The sequence below is a fragment of the Nicotiana tomentosiformis genome, chromosome 2 (assembly GCF_000390325.3).
Source record: "Nicotiana tomentosiformis chromosome 2, ASM39032v3, whole genome shotgun sequence".
Classification (NCBI taxonomy): domain Eukaryota; kingdom Viridiplantae; phylum Streptophyta; class Magnoliopsida; order Solanales; family Solanaceae; genus Nicotiana; species Nicotiana tomentosiformis.
Window position 1 is genome coordinate 154,749,449 of NC_090813.1, and position 22,009 is coordinate 154,771,457.

General features: G+C 39.3%; 1 pseudogene; it reads left to right on the plus strand.

Moving 5' to 3' along the window:
• Nucleotides 1-8,874: 8,874 nt before the first annotated feature.
• Nucleotides 8,875-10,347, plus strand: LOC138905902 (ARS-binding protein 1-like; annotated as a pseudogene).
• The last annotated feature ends 11,662 nt before the right edge of the window (nucleotides 10,348-22,009 follow it).

A 22,009-nucleotide genomic window follows, 5' to 3' on the forward strand; every position in this document is an offset into this window, starting at 1 on the left:
GTCGCCCGATAGAGATATTTATTTTGGCATTGACCTATTGCCGGGCACTCCGCCCATTTCTATTCCACCATATCGTATGGTGCCAGTGGAGTTGAAGAAATTAAAGGAACAATTGCAAGAACTGCTTGATAAGGGTTTCATCCGGCCTAGTGTGTCACCTTGGGGTGCTCCGGTTCTATTTGTGAAGAAGAAGGATGGTTCTATGCGGATGTGTATAGATTATCGACAGTTGAACAAGGTTATAGTGAAAAACATGTATACATTAACGCACATTGATGACTTATTTGACTTGATTCAAGGTGTCAGAGTGTTCTCGAAGATTGATTTGCAGTCAGGGTATTATCAGCTGAAGATTCGGGATCTGGATATTCTGAAGACTGCTTTTAGGACTCGGTATGGTCACTACGAGTTTCTTGTGATGTCATTTGGGCTGACCAATGACTCAACAACATTTATGCACCTGATAAACAATGTATTTGAGCCATATCTTGACTCCTTCGTCATTGTGTTTATTGACGACATCTTGGTGTACTTCCGCATCTGGGAGGATTATGAGCAACATCTGAGGATCGTGCTTTAGAACTTGAGAGAGAAGTAATTGTAAGAAAAATTCTCAAAGTGTGAATTTTGGCTTGATTCGATGGCATTTTTGGGTCATGTGGTGTCGAGTGAGGGGATCAAGGTAGATCCGAAGAAGATTGAAGAAGTTCAGATTTGGCCCAGACCGTGTTCAGCTACTGAGATTTGGAGTTTTCTTGATTTGGCCAGGAATTATCATTGTTTCGTAGAGGGTTTCTCATCCATTGCTGCACCTATGACTAGATTGACCTAGAAGGGTGCTCCTTTCATATGGTCTGAGGAGTGTGAGGTGAGCTTTCAAAAGCTCAAGACTACTTTGACTATAACCCTAGTGTTGGTATTGCCTACGAGCTCGAGGTCTTACACTGTGTATTGTGACGCATCGCCTATTAGGCTTAGCGCGGTATTGATACAAGACGGTAGGGGTGATTGCCTACATATCTCGGCAGCTGAAAGTTCATGAGATGAATTATCCGTTCCATGACTTGGAATTGGTAGCTATTGTTCATGCATTGAAGATTTGGAGGCATTATCTGTATGGTGTCCCATATGAGGTCTATACTGACCACCGAAGTCTCGAGCATCTGTTCAAGTTGAAAGATCTTAACTTGCGGCAACGGAGATGGTTAGAGTTGCTTAAAGCCTATGATATCACCATTCTATGTCATCCTGGGAAGGCCAACATGGTGTCCGATGCCTTGAGTAGAAAGGCGGAGAGTTTGGGCAGTTTGGCATATCTACCGGCAGCAGAAAGGCCATTAGCCATGAATGTTCAGGCCTTGTCCAATCAGTAATTCAGATTAGATGTTTCGGAGACCAGTCAGGTCCTTGCTTGCGTGGTTTTCTTAGTCTTCTTTATATGAGCACATCAGAGAGCATTAGTATGATGACCCCCATTTGCTTGTCCTTAAGGACACGGTACAGCACGGCGATGCCAAGGAGGTTTCTATTAGAGATGATGGGGTGTTACGGATGCAGGGTCGGTTATGTGTGCCTAATGTGGATCGATTTCGTGAGTTGATTCTTGAGGTGGCCACAGTTTGTGGTATTCCTTTCATTCGGGCGCCGCTAAGATGTATCAGGATTTGAGGCAACACTATTGGTGGAGGAGAAAGATGAAAGATATAGTGGAGTATGTGGCTCGGTACCTAAGCTGCTAGCAGGTGAAGTACGAGAATTAGAGTCCGAATGGTTTTCTTTAGAGACTTGAGATTCCCGAGTAGAAATGGGAGCGTGTTACCATGGACTTCGTTGTTGGGCTCCCACGGACTTTGAAGAAATTTGATGCAGTATGGGTAATTGGGGGCAGGTTGACCAAGTCGGCTCATTTCATCCCGGTGGTGACTACCTATTCTTCCGAGTAGTTGGCTCAGGTCTATATCCACGAGATTATTCATCTTCACGGTATGCCGGTATCCATTATCTTCGATCAAGGAACACAATTCACATCGCGTTTCTGGAGAGTTGTGCAGTGTGAGTTAGGCACACGGGTTGAGTTGAGTATAGCCTTTCATCCCTAGACGGACAGACAATCCGAGAGCACCATTCGGATATTAGAGGATATGCTTCGTGCCTATGTTATGGATTTCAAGGGTTCTTGGGATCAGTTCTTGCCGCTTGTAGAGTTCGGCTACAATAACAGCTACCAATCGAGTATTCAGATGGCTCCTTATGAGGCCTTATATGGGAGACAATGTCGTTCTCCAATTGGTTGGTTTGAGTCGGGAGAGGCTAGGTTGTTGGGTACAGATTTGGTTCGAGATACCTTAAAGAAAGTTAAGTTGATTCAAGATTGGCTTCGTACAACCTAGTCTAGACAGAAGAGTTAGGCTGATCGAAATGTTCGTGATGTAGCATTTATGATTGGAGAGCAGGCTTTGCTCCAGGTTTCACTCATGAAGGGTGTGATAGGTTTGGGAAGATGGGTAAGTTGAGCATTAGGTATATTGGTCCTCTTGAGATCCTTGAGAGAGTTGGTGAGGTGGCCTACAAGCTTGCATTGCCACCCAGCTTATCGGCAGTTCATCCGGTGTTCCATATTTTCATGCTTAGGAAGTATTATGGTGATCTGTCTCATGTTTTAGACTTCAGATCAGTCCAATAGGACAAGGATTTGACTTATGTTGAGGAGCTGGTGGCCATCTTGGACAGGCAAGTCTGAAAGTTGAGGTCAAAGAATATTGCTTCAGTGAAGGTTCAATGGAGGGGTCATCCGGTCGAGGAGGCAACATGGGAGACCAAGTACGGCATGCAGAGTCGTTATCCTCATCTATTCATCACTTCAGGTATGCCCTTATGCACGTTCGAGGATGAACGTGTCACGACCCAAACCGCAGGGCCGCGATGGGCACCCGATGCCTTACTCAACTGAGTACCAACATAACATATCTTTCTTATCATACCATTATGGGTAAATGGGCCAAAAGTGGCGTCATAAGATCACCAGAATAAAACAAAAGGGAATACTCGACATAGGATGACCCAACATGTAATACAAACTTATACATATGACATACGAGCCTATAAGACCAAAATGATCACTCGTACACTGAACACATGCCGATAAGGCCATACAATCTTTCATATACATGACATATGTCTACAAGCCTCTAAGAGTACATAAATGTCATAAAGGCCAGGACAGGGCCCCGCCATACCAATAAATACATGTCCAAAGCATACTGACCAAATAAGTAACTCCGGAGCAAGTGGAGTATACCAACACCTTCTGCTGAGCTGATAGCCTACTAGGAGGACTCTCAACCTGTCTATCGGGACCTGTGGGCATGAAACGCAGCGTCCCCAGGCAAAAAGGGACGCCAGTACAAATAAAGTACCGAGTATGTAAGGCATGAAAAGCAATATATAATAGACATGAAAGAAACATGGAGTAAAAGACTCAACCTATAAGTTTGAATAGCTCTGTGAATCATGAGACATTTATAATGTCATGCTTATGTGTATAAATGTCATACCATGCATAGGTATATGCGTACATAACATCATCAAACCTCTGAGGGTATCCCATCATATCATCTCGGCCACTGTGGGCGAAATCATCAACGTATACCAGCTGATCAGGTGGTGATGCGTATATAACGCCATAACCTTTCCCCATACCCCATATACATATAATATATGCGTATATAATGTCATCTGGTCATGGATAAATGTACATGTATAAATGAATGTAATGCATAAGAAGTAAGTCTATAAGATCTCTCGAAATGTCATAAGATCAAATATGCCTTCGGATAAACTTTATCAACTACGTATTTTTCTGAGACCCGTGAACAGAAGATATAATAATAAGGCACGTGGGGAATCAAGAACATAGGCACCCCTAGTACTTCTATGAATAGAGCCATTTATGAAAGTTGTGCGTTTGCTCGTTTCGTTTGTATCATATAGGTCATGCCAAAAGAAAAAAGGAATAGCCTTAACATACCTCAAGTCGTCAATGCAACTCGACAAAAGCTTACGACAACTAGCGCGCCAGCCCTATAACAAAGAAATACATGTATAACTTAGATGGTGCTAGTATATCACGTATCTCAAACGATAACTCGATTCTAAAATAAAACGGACAACATTTTCCCTGATTTTACTGCTCCCTCAAGCCTACTATAGGCCAGACAAAAACACAATACAACCCACAACTTGAAAACACCTACTACAATTCGGGACCTTTAATCCAACAAAAACCCCTAATATACCATAACACCCAATCAACAAGTTATCAATTAGCTTGAAATTTCAACGACGAGAGACCATCCCACTACCCTAACACATGTGGCATTTATCCATGCCCTTTTATCCTTCCAAACTCTATAAATCAGCAGCACAATAGGACAACACGAGTGGACTACAAAACAGTCCACTAAAAGTGAAATAAATCAAACTCACGGCTTCCGATTACCGTCCCGTGAGTTTTAACTATGAGAAAACGAATTTATCAACCTTACTTGATCTTTAAAAGTTTAAATACAGAAATTAGTTTTTTCTTAACCATGAATTACCTTCCAAAACTCAAGCTACAAAGAAAAAGAGAGGCGGTATAATGATACTTACGTCGTAGGTATCGTTCTAATGTTATCGCTTCTTGATTTCTTGAAAGGGATGTTGATTTTGCTTGGAATTTCTTGGACCAGTTCTTGGAGAGCTTGAGAGTGTTTTGGTAAGTATTATCTGTATTTTGATAAGATATAAGAGGATAAGACCACTTATAAGCCCACCGCCTCAATTCTCCAAGTAGGTGGGTAAGCTGCCTGCTTGGCAGCTTAAGCAGCGCAACTTCGGACACTTGTATCTCTCTACTCCGATATCGTATTGACAAACGGTTTTTAGCGTTAGAAACTAGACACATGGGACTTTAATTTCATATAAATATCTCCATGTAACTCTCAATAGATTGGGATAAAACATCCTCACAACTTGGCCTATAAACCCGCCAGTTTCTCCGAAGTGCGGCGATGTGACTTGGCGACCCCTATTTAAAAAACCCATATTTCTCTACCCCGATGTCGTATGAATAAATGGTTTGGAACATTGGAAACTAGGTTCCAAGACCTTCATTTTGGTATGAGCTATGTCCCAAATTTATATCATAAAGCTTATGAATTTAATTTCTCAAAACGGCTCGTTACAAGGCAATTCTTAACTTGATATTTCCGTAAGTTAAATCTGATTTTTCCCACACCTTATATTTTATATCCAAACATCATATATAGTCATATTATGAATTTAAAACCATTTAAATTATGATTAACAAGTCTCATTCATCCTAACTTACTTAACACTTTGATAAACCTTCCTTAGCCTTGTAGAAGGATTTCATCCTTTTTGAGCTTACATCAATTGACTTACGACGTACGTTCATATACGAAAACATGGGGTGTAACAGAATGTTTGTTTTAAGAGGGGGAGAATGTAAGGACCCGACCGATCGTTTTGTGTTATAGCGACCAGTTTCCCCTTTTGACGCTTCACAAATGTGTAATTTTGGTTTTATGACTTGCAGGGTTAATTGGTTTCGTTCCGGAAAGGTTTCAGGTTGATTTAGACCCTTTGCTTCTTGGCTTGGAAGCCTAAGTTAGAAATGTTCACCAAACTTTGACTTTTGTGAAAATGACCCTGGAATGGTGTTTTGATGGTTCGGATAGATTCGTATCGTGATTTTGGACTTGGGCGTATGCCTAGAATCGAATTCGGAGGCTCGTAGGTTGATTTGTGTTATTTTGCCAAAAATTGGCAATTTGAGGCTTAGAAGTTTGACCATAGGTTGAATTTTGGCTACCGGGTTTGGGATTTGGTTTTGGGACTTGGAATAGGTCCATTATGTTATTTAGAACTTGTCTGCAAAATATGGTGTCAATTGGAGTTGATTTGATAGGATTCGTACGCTTGGTTGCAATTCTAGAGGTTCTTGAACTTTACTTTGAAATTCATGCGTTTTGGTGTCAGATTCGTAGTTCAAGATATTAATTTTGTATTTTGATCACGTGAGTGAGTTCGTATGATGCTTTTAGACTTGTGTGGATGTTTGGATTGGAGCCCCGAGGGCTCGAATGATTTTCGGACGTGATTCTGAATGTTTTGGACTGAATTTGTAATAGCTGGTGTGCTGGTGCTCTGATGTCGCATTTGCGAGCACCAACCTCGCAATTGCAAAGTGGACAGGGGGTGGTCTGATGTCGCAATATCTACTCTCCCCTTCGCATTTGCGAAATCAGCGGTATTGGATTGGGGTCGCATTTGCGACCATTTGGTCGCTTTTGCGATGGCAGTCAGATTCGCAATTTCGAAGCCTTTGTCGCAATTGCGACTTACGTGAAGATTGTCAGGGTTCCCAATTGCGATCCCTGATTCGCAATTGTGAGTGTTCGCAAATGCGAACCTTGTGTTGCAAATGCGACATCTGTAGCTGAACAAAAGGGCCGGGAGTTGGGATTTCATATCATTTTATCATATTTTAGAACCTTAGGCTCGGTAGGAGGCGATTTGGAGAGGGGATTTTCATCTTCAAACTTTGGGTAAGTGATTTTAATCAATTTTCAACTATATTTCATGATTATATCTTAGATTTAACATCAAATTTATGAGAATCAAAGAGAAAAAATTGGGAAATTTTGTCAATTTTTTTAAAAAAAAGAAGAATTGAGTTTTGAGAGTCGATTTGGACTCGGATTTGAAAACAAAACACATATATGAACTCCTGGGATTATGGATTGTCGGAATCTACCCTTGGATCCGGTTTTTGACCGAGCAATTATGGGGTTGACTTTTCTTGACTTTTTGGGAATTTTGTAAAGATCAAAGCTTTATTTATTGTAATTGTTTTCCCTTGCATTGGTTGATGATATTAAGTCACTTTTGGTTAGATTTGAGCCGTGTGGAGGTGAATTTGCGGAGAAAAGCTATTTTCGAGGGTCGAGTAGGCCTAGTTAAGGTAAGTATCTTGCCTAACTTTGTGTGGAGGAACTGCCCCTTAGGATTTGGGTTGATTATGCTATTTGTGTTATGTGAAAGTCGTGTACGTAAGATGACGAGTGAGTACACGGGCTATTTGTGATATTTGACCGGTTTAGGTTATTTAGTCTCTTTCCATGCCTTAAATTGAATTGTCATAACATGATATATCTCTTATTGTTAATCTACTCTTACCTGCTTTATTTGTCATTGTTAACACTTGTTCCACCTCTTACTTATTATTTTCTCACATATGCTTTAATTGATGTTATTGCCTTCCTTATTGTCATCTCTTTAATTGTTGTATTACTCTTAATTGAGGTTGTTATTTTCTGGAATATCTTCTTGTTGGGTTATTGATGCTGAAGTTGTAATAGCCATTATCACATAGAGGCGAAGTTGTTAATTGTTGAGATATCTTTCTTGTTGAGCAAATCACATTCACTTTATTATTGTTGAGATTTTGTACACATTCTGGTTGAGTCATGAGCTATTTGTTGTGGAAACATTGGTATTGTTGATTCTTTTGGCAAGTTGTGGCATATGGGCAGTGGTTCGAGTTATGATTGTGTTGTGATATTGATACGCATGCGGTGATATAAGGCTATGGGTTGATACACATGCGGTGAGATAAGGTAGGCTTGATATGCGTGTTGCTAGTAGGGAAACTACTTGAAGCCACACGATGAGATATGGTAGGCTAAAACGCAGGTAACTATTTTGGAAAAATAATTTTCAAAACTAAATGTAAGGCTCCCACAATGATATAAGGAAAGATTGTAATTGAAATTTGTAAAATGTGAATACGAGGCGGTACCTCGGTTGTGATTCTTGTTGTGTATTTCATATTGAAAGGAGTTATTGGTTGAACAGTTTTTGTGACTTTTATTCTTCCTTGCCTTACCAATTTTCTCTGTATTTGACTATTTGTTATTTTTATTATTGGATTCCTTCTTGTTGTCTTTTGCTTACAATTCTGTCATTAGCTTACGTTACTAAACTGCTTTGTTACCAATGTTTCTCTACTTTCCATTACTTCCCATTGTTATATTTTTGTTCCGTTTATCTTGTCCTAGTATTTGTCTTGACCTGGCCTCGTCACTACTCTACCGAGGTTAGGCTTGATACTTACTAGGTACCATTGTGGTGTACTCATACTACGATTCTGTACATTTTTGTACAGATCCAGGTACGTCTGCCCATGCTGGACGCCAATAATTGATTGACTAGTAGCTTTTGGAGACTTCAAAGTATTACTGCTCGACATCTGCAGGCCTCGAAGTCACCTTCTGTTTTTAGAAATTCTACTGTTTGTTTCTTGTTCCAAAATAGTATTGTATTACGTGACCATTAGTACATTCTTGTAGAGCTTATGACTCTATTCCACCAGGTTTTGGGGAGTTGTTGTCAGTTGTATTGTTGAGTTCTATTATGATGGTTTAAATTTGAGGTTCTATTATTATTATTTTTGCTATTTCTCTATACATGTTAGGCTTACCTAGTATTAGATACTAAGTGCCATCACGACATCCTAAGGTGGGAAATTGAGGTCGTGACAGTTTTCGAGATTCAATGAAGGTTAATTTTGATTACATCAAAATTATTATATCTTACTAATTTACGTATCATATTTATTGAATTAATATAAAAAATAAATTCATTATACATAAGGTACAATGTATGATGTATGATTCATTGTAATATTTTTTTATTAAATGATTCATTGTAATGTTCATTGTTTATTCATTGTAATTAATAAATCATTGTAATGTTTATTTTTTCTTAATAATCAAATATTATTCATTGTATTTGTACTAAAAACATTCAATGTATGATGGTGAGAGAATAAACTATATAAGCAACATAGAATTTTTTTTCAAACCGTACCGAACAATAGCTTCTCATCTAAAAGGCGTCACAAAAATCAACAATGACAGATCAAATACGTAAAGTATTATGTGAGTACAAAAGATATTATTCCACATGCACTCAACAAGATTTGCATTTGCGGCTTGATGAAAGTTAGTCAAGGTACAATATCAAACACACTCAAACGTTCAGCTGAGTATCTTTCGGCTAACTTAGAAAAAGGAAGGGATATCAAGCGGCACAAGCCAGCAAAAGTTTTAGACATGGAGAAGGTTGTTTATGAGTGGTTTCTCCAATATCAAGACCGTGTGAATATAATCGGAGAGTTAATTTTGGAGAAGGCGAGAGATACAATGAAACTTTTATATCCTCAACAAGATTTTGAGCGCAACGTTTCTCAAGGTTGGCTTGAGAAATTCAAGCTAAGACATGGTATCAAGTCATTTCGGCATTTCAGACAGACTGGTTCGGTTGATATACAAGACATGGAGACGAAATTGAAGTCCATAGGGGAAAAATAGACCATCTCCCTATGAAAGATGTTTAAACTGGTTTGTTTTTACAGGTTACAAGCTGATCATTCTCTTGCAACAAAATAAATTGAAGGAAGAAAGCAGGACAAAGAAAGGCTCACAGTTGTTATTTGTTACAATGAGGATGGATCTGAAAAAATTCCTTTATGGAGTATTGGAAAATATGCAAAGCCACGTTGCTTCAAGAATGCCAACATAAACAACTTGAATTGTCACTATCGTGCAAACAAAAGAGCATGGATGACAAGTGTACTTTTTGATGAATATATTTGTTGGTTTGACCACAAAATGCATGGTAGACGAATTTTGCTTGTGGTAGATAATTGTCCAGCACATCTAACAAATACTGAAGGACTACAAAATGTTGAATTTCTTGTCTTGCCATCCAACATGACATTAAAAATTCAACCTTGTAATTTTTGTGATAATAAGAGCTTTCAAGATGCATTATCGTAGTAAATTTTACCGTAGGATATTAGAAGGCTCTAAGCTGGGACAAACTGATCCAGGAAAGATTAATGTTTTGGATGCTATCAATCTTTCGATCGCGGCTTGGATGACAAATATTCAGCAAGAGACAATAGCAAATTGTTTTCGACACTACAAAATTCGTTTGGGGGATAAAGCCTCAAGGAATTTAAATGAACTCACTTGTGAAAACGACATTCATGAACTTGAGGTCATGATTATTGATCTCAGTTACTGCAATAAAATGGATGTCAATAGCCTATTGGATTACCCGAGTGAAAATGATACATGTTCAGAGGTCCAGAGCTTAGAAGAAATTATGGATACAATCGGAGAAAACAATGTTGATGATAAAGTTGAAGACGATACAATACCTTTTGAGAAAAATATTATCTTAGAGTGTATATTAATTTTCCGAGTATTAATTTAGAGACGTTCTACTGTATTTGAATCAAGATCTTAGCTTAATGGTTTGGTATTGTTTTCTATGACTTCTATTGATGATATTAAGTTGTTTTGGCTAGATTCGAGTTGCTCGGAGGCCGATTCACATGGGAAGGGCTTTTTGGAGTATTGATTCACGTGTTTTGAGGTAAGTAACATATCTAAACTTGGTTTGAGGGTAATTATCCCTGTGAATTATGATACTTGAGATGTGTTGGGGGTGACGTTTGTGCTAGGTGATTTGTGTATGTGCGTACACCGGGTATTCATAATTCGGGTAGACTTAAGGCTACTATGAGACTAGTTTGCTTTCATGCTTCGTTATATCCGTGTTTTCTCTACTTGAATGATAATTTGAGTTAAGATTCATGCTATAAAATCATGTCTAGGCTATATTCTTAATTGTTATTTATTAAGTACATGTGGTCGGTTGTACTCATACTACACTCTACACTTTATGTGCAGATCCAGGTACTTCTGAGCATGGTGATTGCTAGAGTTTGCACCGGTACCAGCTTGTGGAGACTATGACGTAGCTGCTATGTCATTCACAGACCTTGAAGTTCTCTTTCATTTATTTCTGTTATCACTGTTCTATTGTTCAGACAGTTTGTATTGAGGATTTGACCATGTATTTTGAGATTCTGTAGTGCTCATATACTTGTTGACACCAAATCTTTGGGATGGTTGTAGTTGTGTTATTGTTGGTTTTTCTTAGATATATTATGATATTTCCGTTGTTGAGGTTATTAAGTTTTGTTATTCGAGTTTATTGTTATTGAAAAATTATTGGCTTGCTTGGCAAACTGTGTTAGGCGCTGTCACGGTTCCGGTGAGAGTTTAGGTTGTGACAAGTTGGTATCAAAGCACTAGGTTGTCTAGGTCTCACGAGTCATGAGCAAGTTTAGTAGAGTCTTGCGGAACGGTACGAAGACGCTTGTTCTTATATTCGAGAGGCTACCGAATTATTAGGAAACTTCACTTTCTTGCATTCTTGTCATGCGAATTTGCTAATTCCGAAATCTGAACCTTTACTCTTCTATTCTCTCATAGATGGTGCAGACACGTTCAGTTGATCAGGAGCCAGAGCCCCAGATTGTAGCCACTACCATGGGTAGAGGCCGGACAGAGGTAGAGCCATGGGTTGAGGCAGAAATCAGCCCAGAGCATGCACAACAACACCTAATTTGGAGCCTCAGATTGAGCAGTAGGGGGAGATCTCTTTTCTGATCGAGCCAGTAGGACCAACTCAGGTCCCAAAGGGGTTAATTGCTATCCCAGTACATCAGGACGCCCTAGTCCCCTTGGTTGGCCTTATGGAGAGTGTGACCCAGGCCGGTATATTTCCAGTTGCACCAGCCATTTCTCAGGTTGGGGGAGGAGCTCAGATTCCTGCTACTTACACTCAAGAGCAGATGTCTTAGGGGTATCAAACCCCAATAGTTATACCAGTTGGGGCAGTTTAGCATGTTATTGCTACACGGCCCGGAGAGAGAGCCACGATTTCAGCTGAGGGGCTGAAAAGGTTGGACAAGTTCACCAAGTTATTTTCCACTCGCTTTGGAGGTACACCATCTGAGGACCCCCAAGATTTATTTGACCATTTACATGAGGTATTGCGTAGCATGGGTATAGTGGAGTACTCCAACGGAGTCGACTTCATAGTATTTCAGATGCATGGCTTTTCCAAGAGGTGGTGGCAGAAGTATGTTCGGGGCAGACATCAGGTTCACCTCCTCTCACTTGGGCCCAGTTCTAATAGTTGTTCTTAGAGAAGTTCATTCCCTTCACTCAAAGAGAGGATTTCCGCAGCCAGGTTGAGCATCTTCAGTTGGGTAGCGTGACCGTTACTCAGTATGAGACCATATTTGTGGATTTATCGTGTCATAAAGCTATTATGATCCCTACTAAGAGGGAGAGGGTGTTGAGGTTTATATATGGTCTTACATATGGTATCAGGCTACAAATGGCCAAAGAGACTGAGGATGATTTCTCTTTTATACGGGTTGTGGAGATCGCCAGGAGGATCGAGCACATCAGAAGTTAGAGTAGGGGAAAACATTTGGCAAGAGGCCACATCATCTTGGAGGATTCAGTGGTTCCTCATCTGGAGGTCGAGGTCAGTTTGTGAGGGGCTAGTCTAGTAGACCAGTATATCATTCGCCACCTCCTAGCCTAGGAGCTTCAGTACAGTCCTCGTTCAGTGCACTTCCAGTTCAGAGCTCTTATCGCACTTCATTAGTTCAGGGTTTGTCAGTGCAGAGCTCTTCTAGTGGTTATTCTAGTTCAAGGGGTCCTATTTAGGCCCCACAGTCATTCCCAGTTCGAGGTTGCTACGAGTGTGGGGAGTTGGGGCATGTGAGGAGGTATTTCCCCCATGTTCTTAGAGGTACCACACACCAGGGAGGTCAGACTATGACTCCTTCACCAGTTGCTACACCATCCGCTAAGCCAGCTCGAGGTGGAGGTCGTACGGGACGAGGTCGCCCTAGAGGAGGAGCTCAGTCAGGTGGTGGACAGGCTCGTTGCTATGCATTTCCCGCTAGGCTAGAGGCAGTTACTTCTGACGCCGTGATAACAAGTATTGTTTCCCTGTGCCACAAAGATGCTTCAGTGTTATTTGACCCTGATTTCACTTATTCATATGTATCATCATACTTTTCTCGTTATTTGGATAAGCCACGCGATTCTTTAGATATTCATGTTCATGTATCTACACCGATAGGTGATTCTATTATAGTGTACCACGTATATCGGTCTTGTGTGGTGACCATTCGGGGTTACAAGACTAGAGTTGATCTCTTATTGCTCAACATAGTGGATTTTGATATGATTTTGGGTATGGATTGGTTGTCACCATATCACGATTCTTGATTATCATGCTAACGTTAGCTATGTCAGGATTGTCGAGGTTGGAGTGGAAAGGCTTATCTAGACCATGTTCCTAGTAGAGTGGTGTCTTTTCTGAAGGCTCAATTGGTGGTTGAGAAGGGGTGTTTAGCGTATTTGGCCTTCGTAAGAGATGTTAGTGCCGATACTCCTACTGTTAAGTCAGTTCCAGTAGTGAGGGAGTTCATAGATGTGTTTCTTGCAGATTTAGCATGCATGCCATCTGACAGGGATGTTGATTTTGGTATTGATTTGGTTCCGGGCACTCAGCCCATCTTTAATCCACCATATCACATGGCACCAATAGAGTTGAAGGAATTGAAGGAACAATTACAGGAGTTGCTTGATAAGGGTTTCATCAGGCCCAGTGTGTCACCTTGGGGTGCACAGTTCTATTTGTGAAGAAGAAAGATGGTTCTATAAGGATGTGCATTGATTACAGGCAGTTGAACAAGGTTACTATAAAGAACAAGTACCCACTACCGTGTATTGATAACTTATTTGATCAGCTTCGGGGTGCTAGAGTGTTCTCGAAGATAGATTTGAGATCGGGGTACCATCGGTTGAAGATTGGGGCTTCAGATATTCTAAAGACGGCTTTCAGGACTTGTTATAGCCATTATGAGTTTTTGGTGATGTCGTTTGGGTTTACCAATTCCCCAGAAGCTTTCATGCAGTTGATGAGCAACATGTTTTGGCCTTATCTAGATTCATTCATCATAGTTTTCTTTGATGATATATTGGTGTATTCTCACAGCCGAGAGGATCATGTGCAACACTTTAGGATCATACTCCAGACTTTGAGGGAGAAAAGCTATATGCTAAATTCTCCAAGTGCGTCTTTTGTCTATACTTGGTGGCATTAATGGATCACGTAGTATCCGGTGAGGGGATTAAGGTGGATCCAAAGAAGATTGAGGTAGTTCAGAGTTGGCCCAGACTGTCTACCTGCTACTGAGATCCAGAGTTACCTTGGGTTGGCTGGGTATTATTGCTGTCTTGTTGAGGGGTTTTCATCTATAGCAACGCCATTGACTAGATTAACGCAGAAGGGTGACCCATTCAGGTGGTCTGATAAGTGTGAGGAGAGCTTTCAGAAGCTCAAGACTGCCTTGACTACAACTTCAGTTCTGGTTTTGCCTTCAGGATCGGGTTCTTATACAATCTATTCTTATGCTTTACGAATTGGCATTGGGTGCGTGTTGATGTCGGAGGAGAGAGTGATTGCTTATGATTCACGTCAGTTAAATCCCCATGAGAAGAACTACCATGTGAATGATTTGGAGTTGGTAGCCATTGTTCACGCGCTTAAGATCTAGCGACACTATCTTTATGGTGAGTCTTGTGAGGTTTTCACGGATCACACGAGTCTCCAACACTTATTCAAGCTAAAGGATCTGAACTTGACGCAACAGAGGTGGTTAGAGATACTAAAGGACTATGATATTACCATACTTTATCATTCGGGGAAGGCCAATGTAGTGGCCGATGCATTGAGTAGGAAGGCTTAGAGCATGAAGAGTCTTGCTTTTATTCCAGTTGGGGAGAGACCGTTAGCTTTGGATGTTCAGACTTTGGCCAACATGTTCGTGAGGTTGAATATTGATAACAACAAGGTCGGTGATCAAAACTAGAGCAAGAATTTGAGAAGTAAATGTGGAAGCAATAACAATAAGGAATTGAGCAACTAGAATTAAAGTGCAGAAAATAAAGGATATGGGAAAATTAAAGGAAAGAATTCTAAGACCTTCCAAGAACGCAAGTTCTATAGCCTTGACAAGATCCAAGCAATAATGTTTTGATTTTATTGATGAAATCAAACGCCTTTACTTAAAAATAAATCAAAACAATAGATTCGGATCTTGACCCCTTTACGACTAACTTGAGATAACAATTAATAACTCGTATTAATCGCATTCTAAGAATACCACAAAGTAATCAATGATATCACAAAAAAGAAGTTATCTTACTACCTTGAACTATGAACTAGTAAAGGTTGAAAGATAAATCTCAAAGCATACGTAACAAAGGTTCAAAAGAACTCTCAAAGTATAATATTCTTAATCAATAATGAAGTCCTAATGAATGAGAAAAACTCCTTATTTATAGGCGTAAAAGTCCTTACAATTAGGTAGGGGGATTGCTAAGGGGTAACAAAAGTTATCAAAATTAGATAGGGGGCTGCTAAGGGATAACAAAAGTCATCAACATTAGGTAGGGTGATTGCTAAGGAATAAAAGATACAAAAATATAAGAGGGTGGGCGGCCAAATCCCTTTGGGGCAGATTTGGACCTTAAAATTACTAGTTTGGGCCATTGGTTTGGACTCCAATTGGGCTCCTTTTGAAACACCCCATTTTGGACCTCTTTTAAGCTCATTTTGAGCCCTTTTGGTGGACTTCAAGGGCTAATTTGGTGACCCAATCTTCCTTCTCTTGGACTTCAATTTGGGCCACCAAATAATTATAAAACTTGGACAATTCATCTCCTTTGGTATTGAGCTCTTTCTCTACAATTAAAACTTCTTTATTTACCATTGAAGTCCAGCAACCTTAGTCTGCAACTCTTTAGCTTGAGATCTCGTAAATGGATTTCTTGGAGCTTTCAAAACTCTATGTGTCCTTGATGCTATCACCTAGCCAATTCACATCCTTTATCCTTGAGCTCTTCCTCCCAATTAACAACTTCTTTATTTGCACTTGAAGTCTAATGGCCTTGTTTTGCAACTCTTTAGCTTGACATCTTGTTAAAGGCTATCTTTGAGATTACAAAGTTTCATCCTTGTCCTTGCATAAAGTTGAGCTTCCTAGGATGCTATCATTCCCCTCTTCTTGAAGAAAATTCGTTATCGAATTTCGACCTTGAAAGAAAAAGAAAACACGCACTAGTAAATGGCATCCACTAATCTGAAAAAATAGTAGGAATAAAACAAGATAATGTCCATGTGTCCATTTAACCCAATTATTCCTAATAGGTGTAAATACTCACTTATAAAGCATATGGGCATCATCATCCTAATAAAATTTATGCCTACCTAGATCAATACAATAAAAACCTCTCTTAGATGCGCCATGCAATGGAACTTGCATTTCGATCTTGTCGGTAAGGTAGTCCATAGGTATACATGACAAAGAAATTATAAAAGATTGACCACACATCCATTAAATATAAGTATCTCTACCACATGTATCAAAGAAGATACTTTCATGATATAGCCAACTATCTACAATTACAAATCTCATGGATTCCTCTACATGAAAGAGTATTTGATCACAAGTGTTACAACAATCATGCATATCTTCTTTACTAGTAACAAACACTTTTACAAGCTCACATTGAACATGACTTGAAGAATAACTCCCCATCACACAACAAAAATCACATTCTAGCAATTCATCACATGAAAACTCATTAGCCACATGAATAAGAGAAGAAGAAATATTTAACTCATTCACAAGCCTCTCCTCATAAATTTCATGCCTCTTTCCACCAAGTTGGAATACATAATCATCTATGTCATACACAATTTCAAAAGGAAGCAAATTACTTTTGCACTTTAACTTAGATATTACAGCTAATGACTTGATGTTCATCAAAATATCATCATCCACAAAAATTATAAGGTCACCAATATAAGAAATAAGAGTATAATTCATTACCTCCAAAAATACTTTGGGTGTTCTAGAAAGGCCAAGAATGCAAATAAACCAATTATACATACCATACTTGGACTTATTTACCAATGGAACATCATCACCTTGTATTCTTTTATGTAATGTAGCAATGCTTTTAGGCAACTCTATGTCATAACCCTGTAAATAAGAATCGAAATATTCAAAAGGTTCAATAACAAAGAATTTAACCAAGATTTTATCTTCCACCATCCAACCAGAATAGATATCGCCAAGTTCATGTTGGTATCCAATTGGAACTTTTGCCATCATCTTCTGTGACTCACCACCCCTTTCAAAAGGTATTTCAACACGTAGCTGCACAAAATCACAAGAACTAAAACAATAAAGAGTTAATGGATTAGGAAGTAAAGAAACTTTTTTCTTGCTTACACTCTCTATGGGTTTTATCACAAGGCTAACGTTTTTCCCACACTTAGCCTCTTTTCTCTCACTAAAGAGTTTTTCTTTGCTTTCACTCAATCCCTCTTGCTTTTCTCTCTCTACCTCATAGACTTTGTTTATCTCATTACATTCTCTCTTTTCTTTTTTCTCAAGATATTTACCACACTTGACATCCCACTCATTTCACTCAAGACAACCTCTCCCTTTTCCTCTCTTGGAATGTCAACATGCACTCCCTTACTCCTCTCATTCCTTTCTCTCTCGTATTTTTACATAGTCACTTTAACAATATTTTCATCTTCACAAATTTGTGAGGGAGTCAAAGGCCCAAGAATGAGTTTCTTCCCATTAACCTCAAAAGAGTATCTATTTTTTCCATACTATATGAATCACTTCTATAGATATACCATGTCCTTCCCAACATGATATGAAAACTATTCATGGGAATGATATCACACCAAATCACATCCTCATACCTTCCAGTAGAGAATGTCAAGAACACTCTTTTATCTACCTTTACTCCTTTCAACATGTAGGGTTCAATACATTCAACACAAGGCAAGTTCAATTTCTCAACCATATAAGTGCTAATTAAGTTATAGCCAAATGTTTTGTCAATTCTAAGGGCATAGATCGCATACATCACTTTAGCTCTTATTTGAAAAATAACTTTATCATTGTCTTCCTTCCATTCGGTATACTGTAAGTTCGACTTTTCAAGTTGTTAAGTCATAGCTCTCCTCCTTCCACTGTAACTACCTGTTTGAGACATCTTGATATAGATTAAAGAAAATATGTATCTCTCAAATTTGGCTTTTTCCCTATAATGCTCTCACCTCTCTTTGCCTTTTTTTTTTCCTCTCGAAATAATCTTTGAACAAAATACTTTGTAGTTTTATAGTTAAACCCAACTCGTATAAAGTTCTTAGTAGTAAAATTCAGATTTTTGGGGAACTAATGAAAGAATAACCAAATCCTAGAACTATTAAGCTCGGTTGAAACAAGACACGAATAAAAAGGAAAGGGTTATATATTTATAGAAAGAGTAAGAAAAATTAATTTTTTTTCTTATCTTTGAAATCTAGGATCCCCTCCTCTTGTTTTCTTTGATAGTTTTTTGGAAACAAATTAGATACAAAAGAAAGTTCCTGGAGAGCAAGCAATTTTTTTTTAAAATTGATTTTTGTTTTTTTGTTGCTTTTTTAACTCAATTTTTTTTGCCTTAGTATTCAACAAATCTCAAGAATTATCAAGAACGAAATCTTGATAGAATCGCTCTGATACCATTTGATAACAACAAGGTCGGGGATCCAAACTAGAGTAAGAATTTGAGAAGTAAATGCAGAAGAAATAACAATAAGGAATTGAACAACTAGAATTAATGTGCAGAAAATAAAGGATATGGGAAAATTCAAGGAAAGAATTCCAAGACCTTCCAAGAACGCAAGTTCTATAGCCTTGACAAGATCCAAGCAACAATGTTTTGATTTTATTGATAAAATCAAACGCCTTTACTTAAAAATAAATCAAAATAATAGATTCAGATCTTGACCCCTTTACGAGTAACTTGAGACAACAATTAATAACTCGTATTAATCGTCTTCTAAGAATACCACAAAGTAATCAATGATATCACAAAAAAAAGTTATTTTACTACCTTGAACTATGAATTAGTAAAGGTTGAAAGATAAATCTCAAAGCATAAGTAACAAGGGTTCAAAAGAACTCTCAAAGTATAATATTCTTAATAAATAATGAAGTTCTAATGAATGAGAAGAACTCCTTATTTATAGGAGTAAAAGTCCTTAAAATTAGGTAGGGGGATTGCTAAGGGGCAACAAAAGTCATCAAAATTAGGTAGGGGACTGCTAAGGGGTAACAAAAGTCATCAAAATTAGGTAGGGTGGTTGCTAAGGAATAAAAGATACAAAAATATAAGAGGGTGGGCGGCCAAATCCCTCTGGGGCAGATTTGGACCTTAAAACTACTAGTTTGGGCCATTGGTTTGGACTCCAATTGGGCTCCTTTTGAAACACCCCTTTTTGGACCTCTTTTAAGCTCATTTTGAGCCATTTTGGTGGACTTCAAGGGTTGATTTGGTGACCAATCTTCCTCCTCTTGGACTTCAATTTGGGCCACCAAATAATTGTAAAACTTGGACAATTCATCTCCTTTGGGATTGAGATATTCCTCTACAATTAAAATCTTCTTTATTTGCCATTGAAGTCCAACAACCTTAGTCTGCAACTCTTTAGCTTGAGATCTCATTAATGGCTTTCTTGGAGCTTTCAAAACTCTATGTGTCCTTGATGCTATCACCTAGCCAATTCACATCCTTTATCCTTGAGTTCTTCCTCCCAATTAACAACTTCTTTACTTGCACTTGAAGTCTAATGGCCTTGTTTTGCAACTCTTTAGCTTGACATCTTGTTAAAGGCCATCTCTGAGATTCCAAAGCTTCATCTTTTTCCTTGCATAGAGTTGAGCTTCCTAGGATGCTATCAAATATCTTGGAGCCTAGCAGAGTTCTTGCTTGTCTTGTATCACGGCCATCCTTGTTAGAGCGCATCAAGGCAAGTCAATATAATGATCCCCACTTGCTTATCCTAAAGGATACGGTGCAACACAGTGATGCCAATAAGGTTACTATTGGTGATGATGGGTATTGAGGCTTCAGGGCCGTATTTGTGTGCCTAATGTGGATGGGTTACGCGAGTTGATACTTGAGGAGGCCCATAGTTCCTAGTGTTTTATTCATCCGGGTGCTGTAATGATGTGCTAGGACTTGAGGCAGCACTATTAGTGGTGGAGGATGAAGAAGGATATTGTTGAGTATGTTGGTCGGTGTTTGAACTGTCAGCAGGTAAAGTACGAGCACTAGAGACCAGGTGGTTTGCTTCTGAGGTTAGATATTCCGAAGTGGAAGTGGGAGCATATCAATATGGATTTTGTAGTTGGGCTTCCATGGACCTTAAGGAGATTTGATGCTATGTGGGTCATTATGGACAGACTAACCAAGTCTGCACACTTCATTCCAGTCATGACTACTTACTCTTCAGAGCAGCTGGCTCGGATTTATCTTCGTGAGATTGTCCGCCTTCATAGTGTGCTCGTGTCTATTATCTCGGATCGAGTCATGTTGTTTACATCATATTTTTGGAGAGCAATGTAGCATAAGTTGGGCACACAGGTCGAGCTGAGTACGACATTTCATCCCCAGACGGACGGACAGTCCGAGCGTACTATTCAGATATTGGAGGACATGTTACAACCATATGTCATTTATTTCGGGGGATCATGGGATCAATTTCTACCATTAGCAGAGCTCGCCTACAATAATATCTATCAGTCGAGTATCGATTGCTCCATATGAGGCCTTATATGGGAGGCGATGTCATTCTCCGGTTGGTTAGTTTGAGCCTGGGGAGGCTAGATTATTGGGCACTAATTTGGTCTGTGATGCTTTGGAAAAGGTAAAGTTGATTTAGGAGCTGCTTCGTACAACGCAATCTAGGCAAAAGCGTTGTGGTGACAGGAAGGCTCGTGATGAAGCATATATGGTGGGTGAGATGGTTCTACTCAGAGTTTCGCCCATGAAGGGTGTGATGAGGTTCAAAAAGAATTCCAAGTTGAGCCCTAGGTATATTGGTCCTTTTGAGGTGCTAGAGAGAGTTGGAGAGATAGCCTACAGACTTGCCTTTCCACCCAGTTTATTGGAAGTCCACCCAGTATTTCATGTTTCCAAGCTCCGGAAGTATTATGGGGATTCGTCACATGTTTTAGACTTCAAATCGGTTGAGTTCGACAAGGATTTGACTTATGATATGGAGCCGGTGGCCATTTTAGACCGGTATGTTCGAAATTTGAGGTCGAAGAATATAACACCGGTGAAGGTTCATTGGTGTCACAACCCAAACCGATGGGGCGCGACCGGCACCCGGTACCTTACTCAATCGAGTACCAACATAACATATCTTTTCATATCATACTATCATAGATAACTGAGCCGGAAAGGCTGCCGTGAGATAAGTAGAATACAACATATAATACCAACTTATACATAAGACATACGGGCCTATAAGACCAAAATAACCACTCGTACACTGAACATAGGCCGGCTAGGCCAAACAATCTTTTACATATATAACATCTGTCTACAAGCCTCTAAGAATACATAATTGTGATAAAGGTTGGGATAGAGTCCCGCCATACCAAACAATACATATCTAAATCATACTGACCAAACAAGCAACTCCGGAGCAAATGGAGCGCACCAACATCTTCCGCTGAGCTGATAGCCTACTTGGAGGGCTCTCGACCTATTTATCGGGACCTGTGGGCATGAAATGCAGTGTCCCCAGGCAAAAGAGACGTCAGTATAAATAATGTACCGAGTATGTAAGACATGATGATCAATACATAAGAGACATAGATGAAACATGGAATAAATAATTCCGCCTGTAAGTCTAAATAACTTCGTAAATTCTGAAACATTTGTAATATCATGAACGTGCATATAAATGTGGTGTCATGCATAGGTATAGGTGTAAATAACATCATCAAGCCTCTGAGGGCATCCTATCATATCATCTCGGCCACTGTGGGAAAAATCATTAACATATACCAGCTGATCAGGTGGTGATGCGTATATAACGTCATAACCTTTTTCCATATCCCATATAC